Below are 8,016 nucleotides of genomic sequence, written 5' to 3'. Positions count from 1 at the left end.
GCCCGCGTACACATTCGGTATGATACTTGGACCGGCATGATTCGCTTAGGTTATTGACATTTTTATAAGCAGCAATGGAAGCCAGGTCTTACAACATACCTTCGTATCACATTACTTTTTGACATTTTTGTTCGTAAGCAAAACTTTGTAACCAGGTTATTGGATTTTGTCGAATAACATGGTTTTGTATGCAAATCTTCGCAGATGGGAATCTTCGTAAACGTAATAATTTTACGGGCAAATCTTCGTAACGGAAAACTTCGTACCTGCAAACCGCGCAGAGCTAATTATTAACAAAGCTGTTCTTCTCACACACGCTGTTTCATATCATATCTCTTCGCATACACATTCGCTCATGCAATTAATCCCACCAAGTATGCTCGTAAGCACAGGTTTAACGTATTCTTCCCGCATTTTACGTGTCACATTAATTTACGCTCGCGGTTTTTCGTACTGCATCTCATCGTATATGCTATCATTCATATCTTACTCGTATGTTTTCGAGCGCCCATTCTTTTACCATCTCAAGCATATCTTTGGCTGAAGAGGCTTAAATGTGTGTGGTCAGGTAGTGGGCAAGCTGGCGCGCAAGTCTAGACATGGCAACCGAACGTTTAGGTCGTGCGGTTCGTGCGGGAACAACCTTATTTTTTATGCAAGTGTGTGGCACAAATGGGTGCCTCACGCTTTATGAGGTGAGCTGCAGCGACAGAAAACATCAGAGGACAGACTGACCATTTACTGACCATTTATTGATCATTTACTGGCCATTTACCGACCATTTACTGACCATTTATTGGTCATTTACTGACCATTTACCGACCATTTACTGACCATTTATTGATCATTTACTGACCATTTACTGACCATTTATTGATCATTTACTGACCATTTACTGATCATTTACTGACCATTTACTGACCATTTACTGGGCACGCGAGGTCATATGTCAAGCACTGGCGTAAGCAGGTCCCAGAGATCGCGCCGGGGCAGGCGAACCTGAAATCAGGGATGTTAGTTTTCTGGACGGCTGGGCGGGTAGCTCTAGCCTTATCCACGAACTTTGAGGTAAATATGGGCCAGTTTGGTGGAGAGGTCCGTTTTATACTTTGGGGATGTAACCACCGCGCACTCTTCCCTCAAACCTAGTTTTTGAACACTACGCCTGCGTCCGAAAGGCTTTGGCCCATTCGGACAATACGCCTGTGTCCGAATGGGAGTTATGTTCCCAAGATCTCACAAGCTACACCCACCAGGTGGAGACCAAAACATTCAGAAATATTGAAAACAAGCAACGGGTCAACGGTGAGGAAATGCAAATATCAAGCAGGTACTTACTCTTTGGATCACCTTCAAAGAATAGGAGCTGCGTTGCCTTTTAACGTCAGGGAACTTCATGCCCTGACAGTATGGAGTGTCGCACATCAGCAACACGATTCATTGGATGCCATCATCAAGAACAAGGATATGAGACCATCAAAACCACGGTTCATTGGATGCCGCGGCGGCATGGAGTAGCGTGCTGCAGTGCCGTTGTGCCGTGCCGTACGCGCGCTCTCTCCTGCCCTCCTCCTGCCGCGCGCTACCCCTTCGTCAGTGGCGGCCAGCAACCGACGAATTCGGCACTTCAGCTCGTTGTCGGACGAAGCAAATTCCCTCTCCATTTTCTGTTATACTAAGCCCTAGAAGTTTTGGAACGGCTGAAACTGAGTCGTTTCTTTGGGGGAGGACTCTAGACTTTTCCATGAGCTGGAGTACCTCACAGACACATCGTGCGGCTGCTAGGTGCGGCCACAACACATATCCTCCATCGGGGTATGTTCCTGACAGGTAATGCAGTAAAAAAAATCCAGTGTATGGCGCTGGTAGCTTGTCCGTCACCTTCTTCATGCATAACGAGGTTTCCGTCCTTTACTACACTGCTGCTGTGCTGCTGCATCAATGCACAGCTATGTCACTACACTGCTTCATCACTTCACCAACTCACTACATCTTGGCCTGGTCCGGCACTCAGCAAGCAACGAGGCAGCTGTCAAAGTCACATTCACTTTGTTTGTGGCTGCTTCGAGGAGATCAGCTGGCGTTTACTCTTTCATTGCACTTGATGGACCATTAAGCCGCGATTTTGTGCATGTATGTACAGCTTTGGCCAATACACTGCTTTACAAACCCTGTGTTTCGGATCAGGATAAATCCCAACGTTGCTCTTGGTGGCACGGATTAATTCATGCATCCCTCATTTGGTCATGCTGATGCTTGGTATGCGAGACTTGCCGTTTCTTTTGCATTCTACATCACTCCTAATGTCTAGCTTGTCCAAGATGGCATACATCACTGACCTCCCTACCCCATTGCGTCAGAAGTGATGCATAACATGGGCTGATGGGAATTGGTAGGAATGGTGTGTTAGAAAATCCCAATCAGCCAAGTTATGGATTGCACATCACTTTAGACGCAGTGGGGTAATGTGGCCACATATGTATGACATGTATAACAAGTTAGATATGAGGGGAGATGTGGAATGCAGAAGCGACGGCAGAAACAGAAACGCCGAACTCCACACCAACTCTCGATCACAACACTGAGTGGAGTCATTTTCGGTGTGCGTGCACATCACAAGGGTCATGAAAGGGTCATCGCGGAAAAGTTAATGATAAGTGAACTTCGTCCAATAACTAAGTTTTTACGCATAAAAAGTTGTTTTCTCAATAACAGGCATTACATGCCAATAACTGAGTACGCGGAAAGTGAGATGTGAATAAATACCTCTGCGAAGAAGAACACGAAAAAATGCAATACAAAGCATGACATGCACAAAATGCGACACGGGCGTGCGTGAAAAAGGTAGTAGGAAGAGATACGTGAAGCAATAAATGGGATACAAAGAAATGCGTGTACGAAGGGATGCATGCGAAGAAAGGCGCTTACGAAGAACTGCGATACGAAGAGACATGTATCCAAATGCTGCGGACATGGAGATTTGTGGGCGCGAGGATTCGCGCATGTAGTTAATTGAATGTGAATATTTGTTAACGCCGATATGCGTAACGAATGCTAGTGTGTGAACGTCTGCGTACAAAACCTGGTGTACGATACCTCAAGCACGGAGGAACACGTTGCGAAGAAACGCAATGCAAAGTTGAGTGTTCTGGTCGTCCTTAAACAAAAAATTAACACTGTACACAAACATTCAATAGGCACCCAAATACTCTTTTTTCATTATTTATAGAGAATTTTCCCTACCAGAACTTTTTCCTTTAAAGCACGCGATTCAATCGCTATATTATGATATGTGATTGCCGTTTCCGGTTTAGTTGTCATGCATTGTCCGCGTAATTTCGTACTATGACGCTTCCCGCCGCTCCACGCCTCCTGGCTGCAGCTCAGCACCGCCTCCGCTGCATCATCGCATCACATCGCATGGGCGTGCGCCAGGTACGTGACTACACTTGTAAGGTAAGGGAGTCCAATTCGCCTCGATTCTGGTGAACCTTGTTGAGCTAGATCCTTGTTGACTAGAACTGTCTGGTATATTGAACTTCGAGTACTGCTATCATAAGAACTCCGAAATCACGTGTATTATAGGAACAGTTACCGACCGGCTGAGGGCTGCTGGCACCAGCTTCAGTGGTGATGACACACACGCACCACGCTGCGTCGCGCCGTCATCGCTCCGTGATGACGCCGCAGCGCAGTGTCGCGACGGGGATTGCGCGCCGGCGTCAACAGAGGCGCCGCCGGGACGCAGCCGGGCACTCGGCCCAGATTGCCTAACGCTTCGGAGAAACGCTCCAAGGGCTTGTTGGTGACTTCCAAGTAGCACTGGCGAGCGGGGATGTGTGGAGAAGTAGCCGGGGGATAATGTTTGGACTCGCAGCGGCGCTGGAGATGTGCTGGCGAAGTAATGAAATTTCACGCATTGCCAAACCGGTCTGTAGACAGGAAAAGAGACAAAGACAAAAGGAGTGTCATGTATGATGATATTTGGTGACCGATTCCCGACAAGGTGGTATTCATTGTTGAACAAGTTCGTCCTCTGAGCTGCAGCTTACATAATCTGCATATGAACATTAACCTATGAACTGGAAATGTATTCCCATCATGCGTTACCGAACTCTGATTTTGAAACTCCAGTTTCGCATACGTAGCGGGACGCCATGGATGGAGAAAGGGAGTGAAGGAGTGAGTGAGGGAGGGATGGGGAAAGGGAAAGGGAAATGGGTACTATGTTTGGGAAAGAGTCAGTGAGATTGGGAATAGGGAAGGAAAGAGAAAGAGACAGAGAAAGAGAAAAAGAAGCGGAAAGACAAAGGCAAAGACAAAAACAAAGACAGAGAGAGAGAGAGAGAGAGAGAGAGAGAGAGAGAGAGAGAGAGAGAGAGAGAGGGAGAGAGAGAGAGAGAGAGAGAAAGAGAGAGAGGCACCTACCATCTAATTTCAACGTAGGCATCGCATTTAGTGTCAACCTGGTCATTCACGCCGTGCATGTTCTTCCATGCCTAACCAATGATGCGACCAGCCAGAGCGTAAATCCGAAAAAAGTTGGAGTCATCTCCATTCGAAGACCTCTACTGTCGCCTGGTGCTGACCTCAGGCCCCTGTCATCCAGCGGCGCGACGCAGCTGCAACAGATTGGTGCCTTCTGCATGTGATGGCTTCCACTTCGGCAGATCTCGTCCGAAGCTCCTCATCCAATCCGCTGATTCTCCAGACACCAGCAGATTCTGAGATCGAAATATTAACTGGAATCGTTCCTTGAGAGTCGAGCCAAGGTCCTGGTGTTTGCACTGGTGATGGAACACTCCGAGCCGGCCTGCCACTGTGAGCGGTGTTTTGGCATAGCTGGACGGTATAAAACAAACAACCAAGCAAGTGCCAATGTTCTGGGATACTCATTCAGCCTTCTAGTTTACCTGACGAGTTAGAGTTAAAAATGCGCTATAAAATGGGTGTCACCTGGTCCACCTTAGCCTAAGATTTTCAAGATACGGTGGTTGCGTTGACTCCTTCTCCAGCGCGATGTCTTCAGAACTGAGCTGGCTTTGCCCTCTTCTCTCGTGAGGTGACGGCAAGCTGTTTATGCCGTGGGACAAGTATGCCGCGTACTTAGTACTTGCCACTACGTCAAATGTAACTAAACGTAAATGTAAAACTACGACCCGCCACTAAACAGAGCCTGCGGCGCCGCTCGAGCAGCTGTCGACTCACTCATGGTCATTTACAAAACAAATAACGTCCTTAAGAAATCGACAGTACACAACAGAGCTGCCAGCCCTGTGATCCTCTGGCGCGGTGACTCAACAGCCACCTGTTCGGCTTCCCGTCTCACCTTGCCCTTTGGGCGTCTAGCGCAGCGCAGCCAACAGTCGCAGCTCCCCTCCCCTCCTCCCACGCCCGCGCCTGGCACTCGACCACCGGCGAGTGCCAGGAGTGGGTGAGGGGGTGGGTCAGAAGTGGGTGCGGGACTGGGTCAGGAGTGGGTGTGGGAGTGGGTCAGGAGTGGGTGTGGCGTCAAGCTTTGTCCGGTTGCCTTTTCCCTGCCCCCATCTCAAAGCCCTGATGTCGCCTCTGTGCTGGCACGCATTTGGCGTTCACGCCGGTTCATGCCGGAACTCACGTACTCCAGGTGCTCCCCCCCCCCGTGGTTTTGTCTCCTACGTCATCCTGGTAACGTCTAACTACTCGACGAGCGAGAAGCAGGCTTAGCACCTTGTGACTCCCCGCCGGCCCCGTCCTGGCACCGCCCCTGGCAGCTGGGCACCGACTGCTTACTCCCCGCTCTCGTCCTGATACCGCACTTAACAGCGCGGCGCTCGCCACCGCCCCTCCACCCCCGTCCTGGCACCGCCCCTGGCAGCTGGGCACCGGCTGCTTACTCCCCTCTCTCGTCCTGATACCGCCCTGAACAGCTCGGTGCTCGCCACCGCCTCCCCCACCCGCGTCCTGGCACCGTCTCTGGCAGCCGGACCCTCGCCGCCGCCTCCCCCACCCCCGTCCTGGCACCACCCCTAGCAGCCCGCCACTTGCTTCCTCCTCTCCGCCTTGTCCTGGCACCACCCCTGACAGCCGGGTGCTTGCCACCTCCTCCCCTGCCCCCGCCCTGGCACCGCCCCTGACAGCCCGGCGTTCGCTGCCTCCTTTTCCGCCCCATCCTGGCACAGCCCCCGACAGCTGGGCGTTCGCCGCCTCCTCCCCCATCCCCATCCTGGCACCGCCCCTGGCAGCCGGCCGCTCGTTGCCTCCTGCTCCGCCCCCGCCCTGGCATCGCCTCTGGCCGTCGGGCGCGACGCAGCAGCTCCAGTCTCCGTCGACGGCCGCGTTGAGAACGACGCGGTGGGCGGAGAGCCTCGTCGGAAGCGACGGCGCGCCGGCTCGAGCCTCAAGGTCAGTAGGGCGCCCGCGGCGGCAGCCTGTGATGACCTCAATACCGCGGCGATTGTGTGAGCTGACTGAGAAAAACGGGTCATTTGCAGGTCAACCTCCTGTATGAACGTCCTCTGACGAGACGGGATTCGCCAAGTGAACTGATTTGATTGTTTTAAACTGCGCCGTGTCTTCGCTGGTGGAATGATTGCAGGCACGGTTTTGCCTGTTGTGGTTTAGTCTGGTTTGTATTGCTTTTATGCGTGCCAGGCAATGGAAGTTCGCGCTAGGTGGAGCATTGACAACAGCATACAGCCTCACGAAAGCTCATTCTGCAACGATAAGCGGGCGATTTAACTATTAAAGGAGGAATTAGCGCTCGGCTGCGTCTTCATCAGGGTCGGATAAAAACATGCCTTGCATTATGCGTTCATTATTGTTTGCCTCGTAGCCCCTGGAGGCTGTGTTGGCCCCTAGCGTTATTAACGTCGCACTTGCCAGCCAACGGCAGGTATGTGATCGTTTCTAACGTACTCACACGAACGTGCTGAACGTTCTCTTTCCGTGACGAGGCCACGGGAATGTATCTTCGCTTTAGATTGATAGCATTGGAGAGAGAGAGAGAGAGAGAGAGAGAGAGAGAGAGAGAGAGAGAGGGAGGGGAGAGTGAGAGAGAGTGAGGGAGGGAGAGAGAGGCAGAGAAAGAGAGAGAGCGCTCAAGAAAGAGGAAAGAGAGAGAGAGAGCGAGAGAGAGGGCGACAGAGGGAGGGGCGAGAGAGAGAGAGAGAGAGAGAGAGAGAGAGAGAGAGAGAGAGAGAGAGAGAGAGAGAGAGAGAGAGAGAGAGAGAGAGAGAGAGAGAGAGAGAGAGAGAGAGAGAGAGAGAGAGAGAGAGAGAATGATAACCGAATAGCAAGGCAAGAGGAGAGCACAGAGATGGAGTGAAAAATGAAGCAAAGTTTCCTGAAGTTGCTTCTCCCAGAATCTAGACGTGCCTTCTTGAACAAATACTAAAAGCCTGTTCGTTGAAAATTAATTTATTCGGAAAGACCGGACATAAACTGTCGTTATGTAGACGATATATTTTGGGGAGAGTAGGGACACTGACAAACTAGAGCGTCTCAAAAATCCGTTGAAAGAGCGATCTGGCTTAGCATTTCACGAGACAACTAAGCGTGCAGAATGTAATACCTTTCTTGACGTGACGCTTAATGGGCAAGGACCGCGATTTGGAACGATTTTGTATGACGAAAGCATATTAACAGCGGACGGTGTTTAAATGCTGGCAGTAAATGCCGATACTACAAAATTAGCGTGGTAAGATTATTCCTTATGCGTGCATTTAAGCATTGCTCTGAATGGACAGGACCTCATTCAGTCAAACAGATATTGGTGACTAACGGTTTTCAATTCTGACGTTGAAAACGAAGTACGACATATGATGAAATACTTTGACAACAGATCAAGGCAAGACAAACAAACAACCATTCAACTGTCTTATTAAGATCAAACGACATGTGCCTACAAACAAGATGAAAAAGCTCTCGGCAAATCTCTTCTCGACAGGTAAAGGGGAAGGCCAGAGCGACCACGGCATAGACAATGTCCTTTAATATAGCAACAGGAGATCTACTATCTTAGCAAAAGCAGCCCTA

The 8,016-nt window shown here is 50.3% G+C and overlaps 1 protein-coding gene across 1 annotated transcript in view; it reads left to right on the top strand.

The window, feature by feature from the left end:
• The first annotated feature begins 6,324 nt into the window (after positions 1-6,324).
• The window catches only part of LOC119114335 (calcium-binding protein E63-1), a 140,530-nt gene continuing 138,838 nt past the window's right edge, over positions 6,325-8,016 (top strand). Inside the window, exon 1 of the mRNA XM_037238531.1 lies at positions 6,325-6,384. The gene's annotated coding sequence lies outside the window, so the exon portion shown is untranslated. The remainder of the gene's footprint in view (positions 6,385-8,016) is intronic.

This window comes from Pollicipes pollicipes, unplaced genomic scaffold (genome assembly GCF_011947565.3).
Source record: "Pollicipes pollicipes isolate AB1234 unplaced genomic scaffold, Ppol_2.1 Scaffold_7262;HRSCAF=8765_pilon_pilon_pilon, whole genome shotgun sequence".
NCBI lineage: Eukaryota > Metazoa > Arthropoda > Thecostraca > Pollicipedomorpha > Pollicipedidae > Pollicipes > Pollicipes pollicipes.
This window is presented reverse-complemented; position numbering and strand designations above follow the sequence as displayed.